At 43.5% G+C, this 19,617-nt stretch overlaps 1 long non-coding RNA gene across 1 annotated transcript in view; it reads right to left on the reverse strand.

Annotated features, from left to right (window-relative positions):
- Window positions 1-18,004, reverse strand: part of LOC139042499 (uncharacterized) — a 33,593-nt gene extending 15,589 nt beyond the window's left edge. The window contains exons 1-4 of the long non-coding RNA XR_011499269.1: window positions 17,865-18,004; window positions 16,346-16,419; window positions 14,281-14,433; window positions 5,645-5,761 (exon numbers count right to left, since the gene is read on the reverse strand). This is a non-coding gene — a long non-coding RNA (uncharacterized lncRNA). The remainder of the gene's footprint in view (window positions 1-5,644; window positions 5,762-14,280; window positions 14,434-16,345; window positions 16,420-17,864) is intronic.
- Window positions 18,005-19,617: the final 1,613 nt, after the last annotated feature.

Below are 19,617 nucleotides of genomic sequence, written 5' to 3' on the forward strand. Positions count from 1 at the left end.
TCATTATGGTAGTAAAAATTGGTCCTCAAAGGTGAGCAGGTGACCGATGCTCAGAGGGAACGGTCCACCGTCTGTGCTCGTGTTGAGCGAACTGCAGACCCAGAGCTGCATCTCGTCTGCCGCCCGCTTTAGTGAACCAAGTTCTGTGGGGACTCAGCCACGGCCGCTCGTTTCCGCGCCATCCACGGCTGCTTTCCCACTGGGACAGCAGAGTTGAGGAGTTGCGACAGAGATGGTGCAGCCTGCAGAGCCCAAAGTCTTCACAGTCTGACCCTTTCTGGAAAATGTTTGCTGAGACTGGGTCTCCGCTATCAAAATTACTGATACAAGAAGATGCTTCCTTATCACCCATAAAGTTAGGAGCAAAGCAGCGGGTTGCTCTTAACAGCATATTCCCAGAGCTTTATTACCCTCCACTGGGGCCAAAGAAAGGAGGGAAGCTTCGGAAAGGAGGTGTTAGATCGAAAAGAGAGCGTGTCGCTGTGGATGCTTTATCACAGACAGGGCTCAGGCAGCGGCAGAAATGGGGCTTTCAAGACACATTTGTCTGGGGGGGAAATGACATTTAGAGGTCCTTTAAGAAGCAAGTAGATTCTGCTAAGAAAATAAAGTTCATTTAAATGAGCTCATCCTACTTGCTTTTCCAGATAGGTGACTGCATCTTTCGTGATTTTATTTTCTTTCTTTTCTAAAGGGCAAGTGATATTTCTCTCCACAGGTTATTAAATGTGTGCGCTCGCCTCTGGGTCACTGCCTTTCAGATAAAACCATGACTGTTACTTTTCACAGTGGATTTCCTTTTCTTTATTCCATGATTAAATGGGATGCTATTTGTTAAACATATACTTGAATTCTAACTTATTGCTGTTTCATTTATTGACCCACTTGTGTATCTGATACGCGTATATTCACTCATTATGCAATGTATGTAGCTATCATAGGTATTTGTTCTTTTTATCTCACTGGTTGCTTCTTCTTAATCTCCTTTGCTCGTTAATCGTCATTTTCCAATCTTCTCAATGTTGAAATACCCCAAGCTAAGTCCTTGTATCTCTTCCTTATCACCCTTTTCTTTGATGATCTCATTCAGGTCTGGTTTTAAAAATCACTTATTGATGACTCACAAACTTCCATCTGCAGCCTGATCTCCTCTTTGCCCTCAACACTCCTCTACCCAACTTACTACTCAACATCTCCACGTATATTCAATGGGCATCTCAAACTTAACATTTCGGAAGCTGGAGTCACAATTGTGGTTAATTTTAAATATCAGCTTGGCTGGGCCACGGTGCCCAGATATGTGGTCAAACATTATTCTGGATGTTTCTGAGGATGTTTTTGGATGAGATTAACATTTAAATCAGTGGACTTTGAATAAAGCAGATTGCCCTCCGTAATGTGGGTGGCCTCATCCAATCAGTTGAACTCCTGACTAGAAGAAAAGATGGACCCTCCCCCAAGCAAGAGGGAATTTGGCAGCAGATGGCCTTCACACTTGAACTGCAGCATTGGCTCTTCTCTGGTCTTCAGCCTGCTGACCTACCCTGCAGATTTTGGACTTCTCAGCTTCCATAATCGTGTGAGCGAATTCCTCTAAATAAATCTCTTTCTATGTATACACACATCCTATTGGTTCTGTTTCTCTGGAGAACCTTAACTAAACATCAGTCGTTCCCCTCAAGTATCCTACGGTCTTCCCTGACCCAGTTAACTGCTATTCTGTTCTTCCATTTGCCCAGGTCAAAACCCCTGGAATCATCCTTGAATCTGTTCTTTTTTTCCTATTCCATAATCAATCCACAAAATCTATTGGTTTTGCCTTCAAGATATTTCCAGAATGAGACCCTTTCTGATCTCCGCCACCTTGGTCAAAGCCACTTCCACCATTCTCTTGGGTCACAGTTTCTTTTATCTAATCTCCAAGCTTCCACCCTTGCCACCATATTGTTTAATCTGACAGCAGCCAGAGTGATCCAAAGAAGTTACTACACCAATGAAAAACCTTCCAGTAATTTCGATCTCACTCAGAATAAGACCTGACGTTCTTACAATGTCCAGCAAGGCTCTACATGTTCTGAACCCAGTTCCATCTCAGACCTCAGCTCTTATCACCCTCCCTTCTCTCACTCTGCCCCAGTCTAAGTGACTTGTTTGCACTTTTTACAATATTCCAGACACGGTCGTGCCTCAGGGTCTTTGCACTTGCTATTCTCAGTGCTGAGAATGCTCCTCACCCAAAGAGCCACATTTCCTTACCTCCTTCAAGAAATTGCTCAGATGTTACCTTTTTAAAGAGGCCTTCCCTGAGGACCTGATTTAAAATTGCTCCCTGCCCCTGTGGCTTGTACTCTCTATCTCCCTTCCATGCTTTATCTGTCTCTACAGCATTTATCAACTTCTAACAGACCATATAATTAGCTCCTGCTAATTCTTTACTTATATATTTTATAATAATTTACAATAATTAGAAATGTGCATTAAAATATATAAAATAGTATTTTATAATATATTATGATCCTTCTCTGCCACTCTCCTTCTATTCCTCCTCATCTCATTGAAAAATTAACTCTGTTAGGGTAGGAATTTGGTCTCTTTTGTTCATTGTATGTCGTTATGTAGACTGGTGTCTGGAACAAAGTAGCTGTTCAATAAATAAATGTCTTTAATTGCCTACTGTATGCATGGTTCTTTGTCAGAGCACTGAGACCACAAGGGCATTATAAGCTATGATTCCTTTCCTCCAATCATTGATAATTCAGTCATGCCACCTTAAAATTTTTCTAGAACACAGCAGAGGAAATTCTTCCTCATGCCTGGAGGAAAGGTGATCTAAGACATACTCAACTGAAACAGTTAAACGTCAATGTCAGGCAAAATTTGATCACATCAAGGAGATGCTAAAGGGGTTGCAGAAGGAACTGACATAGTAGGGAAAGAATTCACAAAGGAGAAGGAGCACTGGCTTTGGCTCTAAAGTACAGGGAGGATCTTAATGGACCAAAAGAGCACTTTCAAGAGAAAGGAATTGGGTAGGGAAGGAGGCAGAGCTCTCCTCCGCCTGGACTGGTCACGGGTCTGGGTGATGAGCTCCTGTATTCTTCATCTTTCTTGCTGGGGGCCATGGGATTTAGCCTGCCCCCTTCTCTTCTTTAAAGATGCTGTTCCCTGCCAACACTACTGTGACCAGCACACCCACTTAGTCCAGAGGTCCTTTCTCCATCAGACTTGCTATTTAATGGGAGACAGTTTTAGGATGGTTTATCTGACAGAGAGATGGAGCAGAAGACTGAGGTCACAGTGGGAGAGAAGAATGGATGCCAAGAGTGGTGGGCAAGTTAAACCAAGACGCACAGGGTTTGGTGATTTCTGGCAGCACGTGATTAGGAGAGGAAAAGAGATGTGATTATGGGATAGAGACGAAGGGAAGAGTGACTTATTTGCAGTTTGGAGGTATTTGTGGTTATGCATGAGACATATTAAGTTTGCGGTGACTGTGGAACAATTGAATGAAAAAGCCCTTACAGCTGATTGGCATATGGTGATGACATCTTAGGCCTGGAGTTAAGAATTTGAGTGCTTTCCAGTTAGAGGTGATACGTAGACCAATGGTAGGAGAAAGGGTAAGAATTCAGGGAAAAGAAGAGAGAAGTCAAGGATAAAGCTTTTGGGGATACCCAAAGTCTGTGGTCAAGAAGAGGAAAAGGAACCAGCAAAGAAAACAGAGAACTGGTCAGTCAAACAGGTGGAGGAAAGTCAGGACAGGTACCTAGACATCCCGTGAAGAGAGTCTGAGAGCATCAAGTGATGCTAAGAGTTTCCGGAGAACAAGAATCAGGAAATGAAACAGACCATGAGTTTTGTCAAGATAAAGCGAAGGTGTCCAGGGAAGATGTGAAAGGGTTAACTTCAGCGAAGAAGGCTGCTGATTTTTCCTCCAGAAAGGAGGGAAGGAGATTATCTTCTTGGTTGGAGAAAGTGTGACGGTAGGAAAGGAAGTGATTTTGTCAAGGATGTTTAGTCACTCAACGGCAGCAGAGGGAATTGCGTGAGACCGCTAATACCCCATTTAGGAGGCTATTTCATGCACAGGTGTGCACTCCAAGGCCTGGTGCTCAGAGGTGTGATTTTTATCCTCAGCTCTAGAAATTAGAGCTAGTTCACCAGGCAACGAAGGGACGTCATTGATTTTTTTTTCTCTTAGAAGCGGGGCCCCTTCCCGGCAGCTGGGAGGAAATGGAAACATGGGTCCTATCATCACATGGAAACACCAAAAATCTCTGGTGGATTTTCTCGGCAGATGGGCATTAACGTACGTATTCACACCAAATGCAAGCTAAGATGATGCATTTCGCTGACAGGTTGTCTACACTCCCTTCCCTTCCTCTCTCCAGCCTGCCTCCTTCCCCTTCTTCCTAAAGTCGTTTGCTTGCTGGAGTGGAGAAAAACGGGCTTTCGAAGGTCTCTCCCACAGAGGGACCGTGACACCTGAACATTTGTCCAAAAATATTCCAAGGGGGATCTCTTCGGAAAAAGAAAAGAGAGAACATATGTACATCCATTGTCCTGCTGCATCTTCTCCTTTCCCCGCACCAGGTGGACTGGAATTCTGTCCTATTTCATTGTTTGATTTTGGTTTGCCATCTACCACTGAAAAGCCATCTTCTCGAAAACCCACATGTGAGAAGGCTTCCCTTTGACTCCGTGCCAGGCTCAGGGCTTTCCCACCCACACGCCAAATCCGGTCCTACAAATGGAGACAAGCAGTGTTGATTTTACTGATGCTTTCATGAGAAATTAGAACAAAGGATGTGTTGCACAGGAAAACTCCCTGAAGTGACCTGAAGCAATTCTCTGCCTGCCTTCCCTTCGAGTAGTTTTCCTCCCACGAGTCCTCTTTTGAGCAACCTTCCTGGTGCGGTTTCAGCTTTCGCCCCCTTCCCGGGTCATGCTCTCCCCTTCTTCATATTCCTTTTCTTAGTAGAACAATTTCACCCTCTCTGCTTCTCCAATTTGCAACCTCCTACTTAGCACCCCTCTTAACCAACAATGGGTGGTCCTTGGGCTGAATCTTCTCCAGAGGCAGAGGGTATTATAAATACCAACTTCTGTCCTAGCTATGCTTGCATGGCACATTGACTCTCAAAATCCTTAAGGAAGGTCCATCCTTTGTTGACAGGTCTTAGTCATTGGACTTACATCAGATTTCCACTCTCATGCTGGAGCGCAAGAAGCAATCGGGAAGTTAGGGGAATATAGCCCTTGGGTTCAGGTGAAAATCATATGTTTTTGAGAAAAGCAGTCATGAAAACATAGAGTCAGAGTTTCTTGCAATGGAAAAAAAGAAGCCAAAACATTTCACTTTTAAAACTACTGGGCAAGACAGATCTAGTGGTAAGGCATGGATGTAGGATCAGTGCTTATGAAAATGATGAGTACTTGCTGTGCTATAGCAAGATGGAGCTATGAAGTAACTCGCTTGGGGAAATGCATTTTTACAGACAGTGCAGAATAAATGACTTCCATTAAACGTTCTCCTACGTACAATGCAGGGGACCCAAGGGTGTGCAGGAAGCAGAGACTAAAGTGGTTAGTGCAGATATAGTGACCACGTCTTCAAGTGACCACATCGCTAGCACGCACTTACCTGCTGTGCCGACCTCAAGCTTTGCAGGTGCACATGTGTGTACGTGCTGGTGTAGACGGCCAGTCAGTGTTCACGTCTGTGGATGCTTTTGTCCTTTTCCTGTAGCCCTGGTTTGCCCTGCAAGGTCAGGATGCCACATCTTGATCAATGTGTGAAGGAAGTTTTCATTACAACCGAGGGGACATGCAATTATGAATGTGCCTTTCAGGGGCAACAGTGAACGGACGGACTCTTCCAGTAATATTAGAGTAGTATTTTTCAACCTGTGGATGATGACATCAATCTACTCAGTTCTAGCCACTCAAAAAGTGAACTAAAAAAGCAAATACCAGAGTGCATCCATCTAGAAGGGAGATGTGGCTTTGTGAAACTTTTATCTGTGTACAACGGGTCGTGGTGTAAAATGTGTTTTTTACTAGGAGTCATGGTTGAAAAAATTTGAGAAACACTAGATAGAATACTAATCATGTGTTTACATGACATGCAATAAATTTTGCTTTAAAAGCGTAAAATAGAGGAGCTGGCCTGGTGGCATAGTGGTTAAGTTCACATGCTCCAATTCAGTGGCCCGGGGTTCGGTTCTCAGGTTCAGATCCCGGGCGCGGACGTATACACCGCTCATCAAGCCATGCTGTGGTGGCGTCCCACAGATAAAATAGAGGAAGATTGGCACAGATGTTAGCTCAGCGACAGTCTTCCTCACCACACACACACACAAAAAAGGTATAAAATACCGGGTATTTTTTAATGCACAAAAAAATGACTCCAGTGGGTCATGAAATGAATTTAGCAGGTTGTGACTGGCATTATTAAAAACAAACACCCACAACTAGAAGGACATGCAACTCAGATATACAACCGTGTACAGGGGGGGTTTGAGGAGATAAAAAGCAGAAAAAAAAAATATCGGAGTGCTCTTATGTAACTGCTATAAGACTTTTGTTTCTGTCATGCACATAGTTATAAACTATATGCACGAGGGTACTGGGATGTGATGCGAGATAAACTTCTTACTGTGGGTCATTGTCAATTAACTTTTAAAGCCACTGTTACAAACATGCAGGGCAGTGGACAATGTGCTCAGAGAACAATACAGTGCTGAAGGGTGACCAGGGGAACACAGTGCTGATCACCGATACAATTTAATCCCTTCCAGCATGCCGCCAGTAACCAGAAGGGTGTCAAGGACACAAAAAGGCTGAGAACCATTGTTGCAGAGAGACGATGGCCTCCTCCCTAGCCAGCTGGAGTTGGTGGGTACCGAGGAAATTCCAATTGCTCTTCCTGTAGTTCCGGTAAATGTCGAAATAACTGATGTTATTTTGATCTGGGGCATATGGGCGGCTACCCAGGCAGACCTACCTCTGTGTGGTCTCTCTAGCACAGTGGTTTCACGGTGGCCAATTTCTTGTCCAGTGGCTCAGGGCTCCAAAGATGTGTCTCCAGAGAGAGCGCCAGGCAGAAACCCAGCCACGGGAGTCACAGAGTGTCACTTCTGCTACAGAGGCTGGTCCATATTCAAAGAGAGGGAATTAGACTCCACCTCCTGTGGGAGGTGAGTCAAAGGACGTGCCGATAATTTTAAAACTACCATCCCCTTTTGTATCTTCTGCTTATTTACTCCGATGTCTCGGCATCAATGTCTTTATTGATATGGTCTTCTGGCTTCCAACCTACCAGCTGACCCCTGGTTTCTGGCTTTCCTTCCTCTGCAGTTTGCTATTGTTCAGCCTGCCTGCCCCATCACTGTTTTATTTATTTGCCTTTACCATCTCTCTCTGCCATTACAATGGCTAATTTCTGATTCAAGTGTCTATGTGCAGGTACATGAATACATCTTGTGACATTTTCACCCCTCCAAGCTCTCAACAGGTGAACAGTTGAGAGGAGGAGAACGTCGGCAGCAATCCCACACACGGTTCAGGAATTGTCCAGAAGCTCCTGACACCACAGATATGGGCCCTGGGCCTGTGGCTTCTGACCAGGAGAAGTGCATAGGTGTCCATCTGCTGGTGCGCTCAGCAACCCGCGGACATGTGCAGGCGCTCCCTACAAACTGACCCCCTTCCCAGGCCTAGAGGAGGTGGGCATCTCTCTATAGAATTGATTAACCAGTCTCTGCTTGAGGTGATGGAGAGATCCAGGGTCCAATTTATTTCACGCACCACAAGCTCTTATCATTTGCATCGTTGCTCTAAGCAGACTGAGAACTATTCACCTGGAGCACATTTAGTGCCAAGCAGGTAACTCACTGAGTTCAGCTCTCCTGTGGTTAGCGGACATCATACCTAGGTTTGCCTTCTGTAAATAAAATGTAAACTCTCCATTCAAATTAACAGCTTGTCGAGGTCTCACGGTGCTGTAACCAAGGTAGCAGCCGCGACTGCGGCATCCTCAGCAAGGAAGCGAAGATTCTGTTATTTTCCTGGAATTCATAAAAGGGCCACTTTACAACTGCAATCCTACCACGTGGAGAAATTCCATTGTATTTTAAACTTTAGGGCTGACTTGTGCAAACAGACATTAAAACTAATACCTGTGTGCCTGGTGGTTCAAAAGCGGAGTGTCCAAAGGCAGAATTTGTGCAAGTCTCTTGGGGAGTCACGCCAGAGACAGAAAATGAATATCGAAATGCAAAAACAAAAACATATCTATGTGGAATGCCATCACACATCTAAATGGAGAAAGGAGTCTTTACAACAACCGGTTCTCTTGATTGGACCGCCCAAGCCTGGAGCTGGTAATCCAAGACAGGTTTTCAATGGGCCATTGTGGACAGATGGGGGTGGGTGGAGATTGTGCAAATGTTGTACTAGTCTGTCCCCGGCCCCGGGCTGTTTTGGTTTCCTACAGGGATGGTAGACTGAAAAGTGCCTTATTCATTGGTGAACAAAGCCAAGTTTGTGAGCAGGAGATGATTCTTGAAAAGCTGGAGAGGAGGTCAGAAGCTACCAGAATTAAACTCACTAGAGACCCGTGCAAAGGGGTCATTTAACTCTCCACCCGCCTCCCAAGCTCTCCTCACTCCCACCAAATGTGTGAGCATCCATGGGACTTGGGCGAAGGCTGGCTGGGTGTGAGTGTTGGGGAGAAAGAACCCAAAGGTCACAGGGAGCCATGGTGTGAAAATCAGCCACAAAACCTCACTGGAGAGAGAAGGACATTAAATACCATTGCATTAAACATTTTTATTTTCCAGAAAAAATTAAAGGCTTCTGCCCCAAAAAAGCTACTTAATTTCTCAATACTAGAGAACAAGAGTTCTCTCCTTTCTTCAGCTCTCTCATCTGAAATCACAGAGGACTTTCCAACTGTGGGCTCGGTGAGATTTTTCGAACCCATTCTGTCCAAAGCAGGACCAGTTTTTCAGGTTGGAACCCACAGTCTAGCGGGGTCCAGTATGGGATGGTGGTCCTAACTGGTGGGAATCCCAAGCAGCCTGTGCGTACAGATCTGGAGCTTGCTTCCTGAGGCATCTGCATCGTGCACATTACATTTGTCCAGTTCAGATGACTGGGCTTCTGCCTGGTCCGCTGCTTTCTCTATGGTCCTCCTGTTGCAATGGGTGCATCTCAGCCCATTTGGATGGAGCCCTGCAAACACTTGGTGCTCCTGTCAGTAGGCTCTCCCAAGGAGTGACACCCTTTCTAGCTAGTGACTGAGGACTATTTCACACCAGTTCCCAAAACTTGCGTTGGTCTGGATTCTCTCAACACTGAGCTTCACAGAACAGATAGGATCCCCTTAGAACATTGAACTCTGGACTCCCGGCCACCCCTACCCTTTGGAACCAGATCTAGTGCTGGATTCTTCTGGCACGAATCCAGCCTGCAAATGCTGGTTTCTTCCCTTCTCCAGTGAACAAACAAGGATAATAAAAGATAATTGCACATGGGAATTTTGTTTCTTTTTTGCCACTCTACCTGCCAGAGAACGCCTCCTCTCCGGAGAGATATAATTTAAAGGGAAAATTCTAACCCCACTGCCGCTGTTTGAATGGACACCCACAGACCCAGCTGTGTTGTTTTGGGGGCTCTATATTAAAGTCTTTGTTCCATCCTAATAAGTTAATAGAAATGACCATAAAGAGCATGTATCGTTGGTGCCCCGTGGGTGGGATGCAGCAGCTGTGTATGAACACCGGCTCCTATCTCATCTCCTTCCGTGCTCTCTTCTCGGTCCCTGGTGAGGTCCGTGAGTCTGGGGTACTTGTCAAGAGGTGGGGGTATTCTCAAAGCTCCCAAGGAAAATGTAGGGAGGGTTTCTCTTCCTGGGCTGGTCCCATGCTCCCAGCTGGGGAGAAGCTCATCAGACTAGAAATAGCATCTCTTGGATTTCTCGAATGCTTTTCTTTCAGAGAGTATCTATTCCACATCATTAAAGGCTGGGCTGCCAGTTATTCTTCATGAGTTGGAAGTGAGGCTTCAACTGTTCTCTAGACACTCCTCTCATCATCTTCTTTTTTGTGACATTATTCATTACGCACTCCTGCTTACACCAATTTTGAAGACTCTCTGCAGCTGTGCCAGAAATTGTGGCTTTTCCAACAGCCTTCTCCCATGGTGGAGGGCCATGACTCCCTCCGCTGGGTTTTATTTTCCGTCTGCTTCTATCCTCTTTCCAACTTTAAGCAGTAGATTACTAGATCCAGCCCCTTTGCCATTTTGCGGTTCTCCTTTCTGTTGTAGGTCACTCATCTTGGTCCTTCTCTACTATAATTTCAACGGGGTTTGGGGAGGAAGAGGAGAAGGGAGGCAAAGTCTTGTGCTCAGCCTGCCATCTTGAACTGGAACAAAGAAAGGACTTTCCAAAAACAAATGTTTCTGGGCCCCAATCCCACACCTACTGAATCTGAATTGCCAGGTGTGCTGCCCAGAAAAGACAAGTTCTTTGTTTTTTTTTCAAATCCCTCTTGGTGACTCTGAAGCAAACCCTCCCTTGAAAGGTGATTGGACCCCAGATCCATTGGATTAAGTCCCAGCTCCCTGGCAGCCCCAAGTCTGCTTTTTTCCTGCTCTCTCAGCCACCTAAGCAATTTCTATTTCCTTTTCACTCACCATGATATTTCATTCTTTTGCACCTTTGCACATCCTGATTGAATTGCCTCTATTTTGTACTTCATCTTCTTCACTTAATAAATTCTATTCATTCTTCATTCGATCTTTGATGGAAAGCCTTTCTCAGTTCTTCTAATTAAAGATAAGAAATTGAATATTTCTTAAAATGGGAATGTAAGAATGCGCACATTAATTTTCTATATTTGCCATTTCAACCTCAAAACCCTCTACGTCATCTCTAATTTTCATCTATGCCTTTAAATCTAGCAACTCCGTAGCTCAGCAAAGAGCTGCCATTCTGTTTCCTGTGACATCAGCCCAGCTGCGTCTTAAAAGACAATTAACCTAAAGAAAAGTTTGCGTGTGGGGAAAATGTGCCCCCATCCACTGCGTTGACTGCGTGGAGCTGAATGCACCAGGATTAGAAATGCAATCCTTTGGATTTCAAATGTGATAAGAAAGACAGAAATAGATTCAGATGTCAGCGAAGACAAAGCTATGTTTGTTCAGATGTATGTTTCAGTTGCATCTCCTGGGAAAAGCTTACTTTCTGCAGCAAAATAGGAAAGGCCTCCATGAGGGCTCAGGTGAGTGAGCCTGTATGCTAATTTACTAATTAGTTTCAGGCACTTAAATTTGAGTCACCCTGAATGCAAACCTTGATGCTTCCCATTGTGCCAGAAGCTTTCACAAATCAAACCTTGCAGACAGGAATCATTTTCCTCCTGGGGATGAATTTTATAAGCTGTTATATTACCTTATACATTGCAACTAACGTCTTGGGTTCTGCAGACTGTAACTCAGAACTTTTTTTTGCCGTGGTAGGACTTGGACAGCCAATCAATTCAATTCAAACATTAGGTGAATACTTAACTCTGTTTCCAGCTGGCATCTGTGGTCCCAGAGGCCAGGATTGTGTTATCCATTGTTCTAAATGCAGCTCTACCTACAGTGCCAGGTAGATAGTGGGCAATCAAGAAATATTTGTTAAATCGCTGATGAATCATAGATGAACCAACGGGGGGAGCTGGTTGAATAATATGCTGTCAGGGTTTCTGTCCATGAGGAACTCACAATCTAGAGCAAGGATTGCACACTGAGGCGGTCTATGGGGCCTGGAAGGTAGAAATGAAATGGATTGAATGTAAGAAAAATCAAGTGGCAGAAATATATTCAATCCTAGTCTGTTTTTCCAGATGTGTTGTTGTAAGGTCATAATAGAAATATATGCCATAGTAGAGATCATATTATCAATGTGAACTTGAAAAATAAACATTTTAATATCTAATGCGTCACACTTTTCAATTTATTTTCATGTATTTTTATTTAGTAATTCATTATGCTTTGGGTTAGGATGCAGAAACCTGACAGTTCTCTCGGTTTTTTTGGTCCTAAGATGACAGTGTCAAGTCTTGAGTTCTGTATTCACTCTTAAATCCTTTAACAGGCAGTGACATTTAGTTTTATTCGGTTTCATAATGGAAAACAGCTGTTCGCAAATGTAGGGATGCTAAACGAGGATAGATTCTGGCACAGTGGTTTTTTTAGTTCAAGTAACTAATCTCGAGGTTTTCGTAATATCCTGCTTTTCTAACATCATTATATTTACTTTTCTTTGTCGTATCGTCCAATAACTTCCATTGGTAGCTTTTATTCAAATTATGATTATTAAAGCAGAGCATGAATTGACAATATTAGTTCATAAAGTTTGTCATCTGAGAAATTGTCTGTCATTTAGTCTTCAAATCTATAATTTTGGAAATGTTTCACTTTCATTTCAAGAAATGGAAACAGGGATGTTTCGCTCCTTATGAAATTACATGTGAACAACATTTTTTTTCTTTAAAGATTGGCACCTGTGCTAACATCTGTTGCCAATCTTCTTCTTTTTTCTTCTTCTTCTCCCCAAAGCCCTCCATTCATAGTTGTATATTCTAGTTGTAAGTCCTTCTGGTTGTGCCATGTGGGACGCCATCACAGCGTGGCCTGATGAACAGCGCTAAGTCCACACCCAGGATCCCAACCGGTGAAACCCTGGGCACCCGAAGCAGAACGCGTGAACTTAACCACTCGGCCATGGGGCTGGCCCCCATGTTAACAACTTTGTAGAGAGTTCAAAGTTCTTAGGATGGGTTAACATCAACCTGAAAGGCTAAATCTGTATTCACTCTTTGCTGGTGGGATGTCGTGATATTTTGCTTTGGATTGTATTAATATGTCTATTTTTCCAAAAATTAATAAAAATCTCTTTGTCACCATCACAAAACCAACTGCCCTGACCTGCACGTTATGGCACCCTGCCACACTTTGAGGCCAAGAAACACGAGCTATGACTTTGGGCTTTGGAGCAGACAGTGGTCATGGTGCTATGTTTTTATTTTTCAAAGATTGGCACCTGGGCTAACAACTGTTGCCAATCTTCCTTTTTTTTTCCCTGCTTTATCTCCCCAACTGCCCCCCCCCCCCCCCACCCCCGCCCCCCGCCCCCGCCGTGTACATAGTTGTATATCTTAGCTGCAGGTCCTTCTAGTTGTGGGATGTGGGACGCCGCCTCAACGTGGTCTGACAGCGGTGCCATGTCCGCGCGCAGGATCCAAACCCTGGGCCGCCACAACAGAGCACACGAACTTAACCACTTAGCCACGAAGCCAGCCCCGGTGCTACGTTTTTTAAAGTTTTAGTAGAAACTTCTTCCTGGGTGAACGAGTTAACGAATAACTACATACAGGGCCCTTGCAAATTGTTACCCTCTTGATTTAAGTACTGTGGCAAGCCCGACGTTGACCATGACCATTCCAGAAGCTGTCTCCTTACTCCAGCTTACTAGTTTGGACCCATTCACATCAAAATTTTCAAAACTTCTCGATACAACACAGCACGTCATGTCCTGCTGTGTGCAGCTATCATAGGCACTGCGTCCAAGGGTTTTTATCAAACTTTAATCATATCAAAATTCCGACGGAAAGCATGAAGAAATACAGCTAACTGGGAGATATTATCTGTGTTCTCATCAGCTCTAATAGAAAATATCATAAACAATTTATCTACCTTCAAGTAACTTGTGCTGCAAGTTCTCAGCCTTATCGGCAGCGTTCTGACAGAAGTGTTTCTCGTTAGACATGTTTGCAAACGCCTGTTGCTGTCCTGCTCTCCAGAGGTGCTGTTGTAAACCCACCATCTGAAAAGGCTTTGATGTCCGGACAAATTTTTCTCGCTTAATGTATAACTGTGTCTCATAGCAGCATTACTTATTTTACTCACATTTTAAAGATTTTATTTTTTTCCTTTTTCTCCCCAAAGTCCCCCCGGTACAGAGTTGTGTATTTTTAGTTGTGGGTACTTCTAGTTGTGGCATGTGGGACACCGCCTCAGCATGGCTTGATGAGCGGTGCCATGTCCGTGCCCAGGATTCGAACCGATGAAACCCTGGGCCACTGCAGTGGAGCTCGCAAAATTAACCACTTAGCCAGGGCCGGCCCCTCACATTTTGAATAAAGAAGTGGAAATTTTATTTTATTTTTATTTCCTTAGGGTTTTTTTTGTTGTTGTTAAATCATATTTTATTCAAGTAAAACTTACCCTGCCTCGTGGAAACCACAATAAAGGCTGGGGCTCACATCTTCCTCTTGCTCCGTCTGCATCCTGATGGATCCTCGTGCCTCTCCATATGGCCTTTCGTGGCGTGGCGTGGCGTGGCATTCAATGCCCCTGCGTGCCCCCTTCTCTTGGGATCTGTGAGTATAACAAGCCATGTTTTAATATCAGTCGTCTCCTGATCTGTTGGCCTCACCATCCCTGAATAAAAATAAGACCTATATTTTAAAACAATTTGGGACTAGAAATAACATGAAAAGTGATACCAATTCCTACATTAACAACCAAATGTACATCCAACTCTTAAATTGCTATAGTTTCATTTTTATAAATATATTTTGTAAGATTTTTAAAAATTTCCTAACATGTACATTTTAAAATTTCATCTTGACTTAATTTTGAATGAATATTTTGATACTGATTAATTATAGGTTGTACTTCAGAAGAAAAATAACCTTTTGGAAAATATAAGAAACAAATGTTAACTTGTAAAATTTTTTACATTTACTTTATGTTTTTAATGAACATATATTTAAATTGTGTATATCTTAAGTCAAAAAAATATATATTTTTTATCCTTTGGATCATTGCTGTCAATAACACAAACTATGTGAACAGTGATTATAACAACATAAATAATGATTTCATTAAAATAAAGCCAACAACACAGGTTTAACAGAATAAATACAAAATAATTTATGAGTTGCTCATGTTTTCATTTTATTACTCATCCAAGCATCATTGGTCCATCCACTGCACACCCACTATAAAAATAATTAGGGGGCCAGCCTGGTGGCACGGCAGTTAAGTGGGCACATTTCGCTTCGGCGACCCGGGGTTTGCCGGTTCGGATCCCGGGTCTGGACATGGCACTGCTTGGCAAGCCATGCTGTGGCAGGTGTCCCACGTATAAAGTAGAGGAAGACGGGTATGGATGTTAGCTCAGGGCCAGTCTTCCTTAGCAAAAAGAGGAGGATTGACACCAGTTAGCTCAGGGCTAATCTTCTTCTTCAAAAAAAATAATAATAAAATTCAGTTGTTATTTTGATGACTTTCCCTCAAAGAGAAACCATAGTTTTACCCTTATTTTTTAATTTTGTCATGATGATGATATATTTGTTAAAGTAGGAATATAGAACATACATTCTTTAACAGTTTCCTCCATTTATGACTTTTAACTATTTAGGTATATGGCCCATGGGCCTGCCTTGGCCCTCCTACCCTAGCCCCACAATTGTAGGAGCAGGCTGGCAGACATACTAAGTTTCTTTCTCAAAATGACAAGCCTCCTTCAGCCATTTCCTCTCGTAGGAAGGCTCTTTCTCTGAGGTCTTTGCACAGTGAGCTCTGGGTCACCCATCTTAGCTTCAATGTCACCTCCGTAGGACACTTCCTTGGATCCAGGCTCCCTATGATGACCCTGTTTTATTTTCCTTATATCTTGCATCACTACAGATATTTTCTAATCTATAGCTTTGTTTACTTTCTGTCTCCTCTTTCTAGAAGGTAGACCCTAGAAGAATTGAAGCGGAATCTTTGCTCTTGTGCCTGGGGCGGTATCTTTCTGAACGCTCTCTAGCATGCAGGCAAGGTGGAGAAGTGGCCGTGGGACTAGTCCTGCTTGTCTGCTTCAGGGAACAGAAACAGAAATGTTTGGGGCAGCCTTGTCTGCAATAGCAAAAAACATAAAGGTGACAGAAGTCTACAGCCCCAGGAAAATGGAGACATAAATGATGGCATATTCATAAAGTACCGTAAATACTATACGTCAGTTAAAGCAAATTACCTTGAGCTCCCTAAATCCACATGGACAAATTCCCCAAACGTGAGCATGAAAAGCAAGTTATAGAAAGATATCTATGGGACAGTGGTGTTCATAAAAAACCAAAAAGAAAAGATGCGAAACAATACATAATTTATGGATGCATACATCTGCAAGTAAATTTAATTTTAAAAAACTGCTGGGGTGATTAACATCAATTACATGAAAGTGGTTATTTCTCTAAAGAGAGAGGTACAAGAGTTGGGGAAGGAAAGAAAAGAGATTTACCTCTATCTCCATGCTTTGTTTAGAGGTTATGTTCAACACAGCTCATTCTCCATGCTGTTCTGTGTCCTTGAAAGCTTTTGTAATAAAAAGAGATGATAATTTTACAGTGGCTTTGGAGAAGCTGTCAATAGAGCTTCAGGACCATTTTTGTGAAACTTCTGGGCTTTCCACATTTTGTGGCCACTATGTCTTAACTTGCTTCTACCTCTTCCACAGTAATTAAGAATACAAAGAAAACTTGAGAGCAATCTGGGTCCTCTTAGCACTTTAATCAAGAAATGTTGCCCCTGCCATCTTGGATGCTATTGAATTGACTTAAATTCTTTCCTTCTCAGAAAAGTTCTAAATCCTGGTCTTATCCTGGTGCCCCACGCTCATCCATGAATTCATTTGCTTGTTTATTCAATGAGTATTTGTTGAACACACTGAAAAAGTGGGATGTGGGTAGAGTTTTATTCTGGAACATACTTTTATGCCGTGACTCAGCCTCTCCTCCTGCCTTCAGGTCTACAATTAAAATATTACTTTTGTCGTGTTTATGGCAGGTTTATTTCAAATAACTCCAAGAATTTCACGGTTAGACTATCTTTCATTTTTTACATTCTCACCCATTTCATGATGTGTGATTTAAGCTCCTCTAAGTGCCCCACACGTCACTAACAGAGTGTTTAACCAGAAAGCCTGAGGGCTGGTGCAGAGTTCCCAAGAATGCACTGGCGAGGAGGGGCTGGCTGACGCTTGTCATTCCTGCTCAAAAGCCAGAGCTCGGGCTGTACTGACTTCCAGAGAATCTCACAGATTTGTTATGATTTATAACAGTTCGAGTTTCTCGAGGACCCAGATTATGTCAGCCCTTGTCCACACATCTGTCATTTGTCCACGCCATTTTCCAGCTTTTCGCTGAACAATGACTCTCTGTTTCATATTGGCGGGTCTTTGGTATCATCCCACTAACTTCAGACATTCGAATTATTGGATGTCATTCTTCCCCTATCTGTTTTTCAGTGTGTTGAGCTTTCAACTAGCTACTAGTACATACCTTGGACGCATCTTTAGTCTTTAAAGCTATGTAGACAAGGGAGCTGGCCCAGTGGCATAGTGGTTAAGTTTGCCAGCTCTGCTTCAGCAGCCCGGTTTCCCCAGCACAGACCTACACCACTCGTCAGCCATGCTGTGGCAGGGACCCACATACAAAATAGAGGAAGATGATTGGCAACAGATGTTAGCTCAGGGTGAATCTTCCTCAAAATAAATAAATAAATAAAATGTAGAAAAGGAAATAAAAGGAACACTTATTTTTTAAAAAATCGTTCAGATTCCAGTTATTCCCCAAATTCTTAGCTAAATTCTCCCACCCACCCAACAAAAGAAACACCACAGGCTAAGCCCTAAAAACCTTTTTAAAGAGACTTTACGTTACCTCCCCACAGCTTAGTAAGATATCTGAGTACCAATTAGATGGAACCCGTGAAATTACAGTTTTACAAGGGGCAAGCGATGATTCAAGTCAAAGACTTACTTTTCGTTCACGTGTGAAAGAAATCAAACTTCTTAGGATTAAATTGGCTGGAGGGAAATGTCATGCCGGCATGTGCAAAATGACGAGGGACAGCTGGCTAGAAAGGCGTAAACCAGAAACCAGCCTCACCTCCCGGCTGTGGAAATTGCCACCAGAATGCTTATAAATAGCTCGTTCTGTTTGCCAGTTCTGTTGGGAGCAGCAGTGGGTCTCTCAGTGAAAGCCACCACTGTGTACGGCTCGGAGGCAGACTCAATGGTTTCCTTATAGAAGGCCGAGAAACGGAGGTCTCATGGCCAGCACGCGCTGTGACTGGGTCAGTTTGCATGGGGAGAGGGGGCCCTTGAGGGCCCAGGGCAGAGGGCTCAAGTGGTGTCACGGCTCAGTGTGCAAATTGTATAGGCTTCAGTTATCCGGAAGAGGTAACTAAAGGTAACACAGAGCTCCTTCAAACCAGACTCTGAGACAAGGCTGTGAGCCAGCCCGAGATTTCTTTAGATCCCAGAGCTCTTCGTTTCCTACGTTCAGAGATTCTGGATAGGCAATCCCAACTGGATGCTCATAGTGTATTCCAAATTACATTTCTAAACGTGACTTCTGAGTTCAACTAAATCCCATAACCGCTCTTCTAAACCCTAGGAAACCTTTATTTTTAGGTGAGAAATACAGAGTCCCCCCAAATTTCCCACCTGTCAGACTTGGTTCTCTTTGGTGAAGGAGGCTGTGGCTCACCCAGCGTTCATTTCCCTATAACCTCCAGCAAAATGCATTTATAGTAAGTGCTCAATAAATGCTTGTTAAATAAACGGCCTTTTCACTTTTCTGCCTGGGACCCAGAACATCAGAAATGTTCTGGAAGAGGGCAGCCCCCAGGCGGGCTGTGGAAGGAGCTTCTGTCTTCAGTGCATTGGTTGGCTCAGTTTATCACGACATTGACTTCAGGGAAGGAGAAGAATAAACCTCAGGAAAGAGGAGTTAGTGGGAGGCAGAGAATGTCATCATTCTGTGCAACTCATTGATTAAAATGCAACACCGGCAAGTCAAACACAAATAATACTTAACCTAGGACTGATCAGAGTGGGAAATATCCCCTATGACACTTGAAGTCCCCAGGAAGCATGAGCTCTTTTGTTATAGTTAAGACAACTATAGAACAAAGCAGAGGAGTCTAACTTTCCGTACACTTTTGGGGGCTGGTTAGGGAGCCCAGCTCTTTCTGTGAACAGTTCTTTCCATGAGTCTGCAGTCATTCCATTTCATAATGTTGGTCCCTCATCGGCTGTGTGAAAGGATGAAGGAATAGAAGGAAGGGAGGCCATGGGTTTCTGTGGTTGCAATTTATCCTTCCTCCAACTTCTTGTTAAAGATTCAGAGAGGAGACCCAGGGCCTGGTGCGACAGCTTGGACCTCTTTTCTGTGCTTGTGGCCTCGTCCTTTCTCTCACACATTCTTTTCATCTGGGTTTTGGCAACTGCTTAGCAAAAGCAGCTGTTTGCTTAGCTGACTTAACTTCCTTCGGGCTGTCGACATCTGTGCTGTTTGCCATTGCTCTGGGGCAAAATGCTTGTTTGGTTAACTCAGTTTGATAACACACCATCCACGGAAGTACCAATGCTACTGGATTTATGGCCTGGTCAGTAGCTTCTGATGAAGAGCATGGCTCCTGGATAGACAATGTAATGACCGTGTCCGAAGTCCGGCGACAAGGGAAAAGGCAATTTTAGATGAGATTTTTATTGGTAAGATCCAAACT

This window comes from Equus asinus, chromosome 29 (assembly GCF_041296235.1).
Source record: "Equus asinus isolate D_3611 breed Donkey chromosome 29, EquAss-T2T_v2, whole genome shotgun sequence".
Lineage (NCBI taxonomy): Eukaryota > Metazoa > Chordata > Mammalia > Perissodactyla > Equidae > Equus > Equus asinus.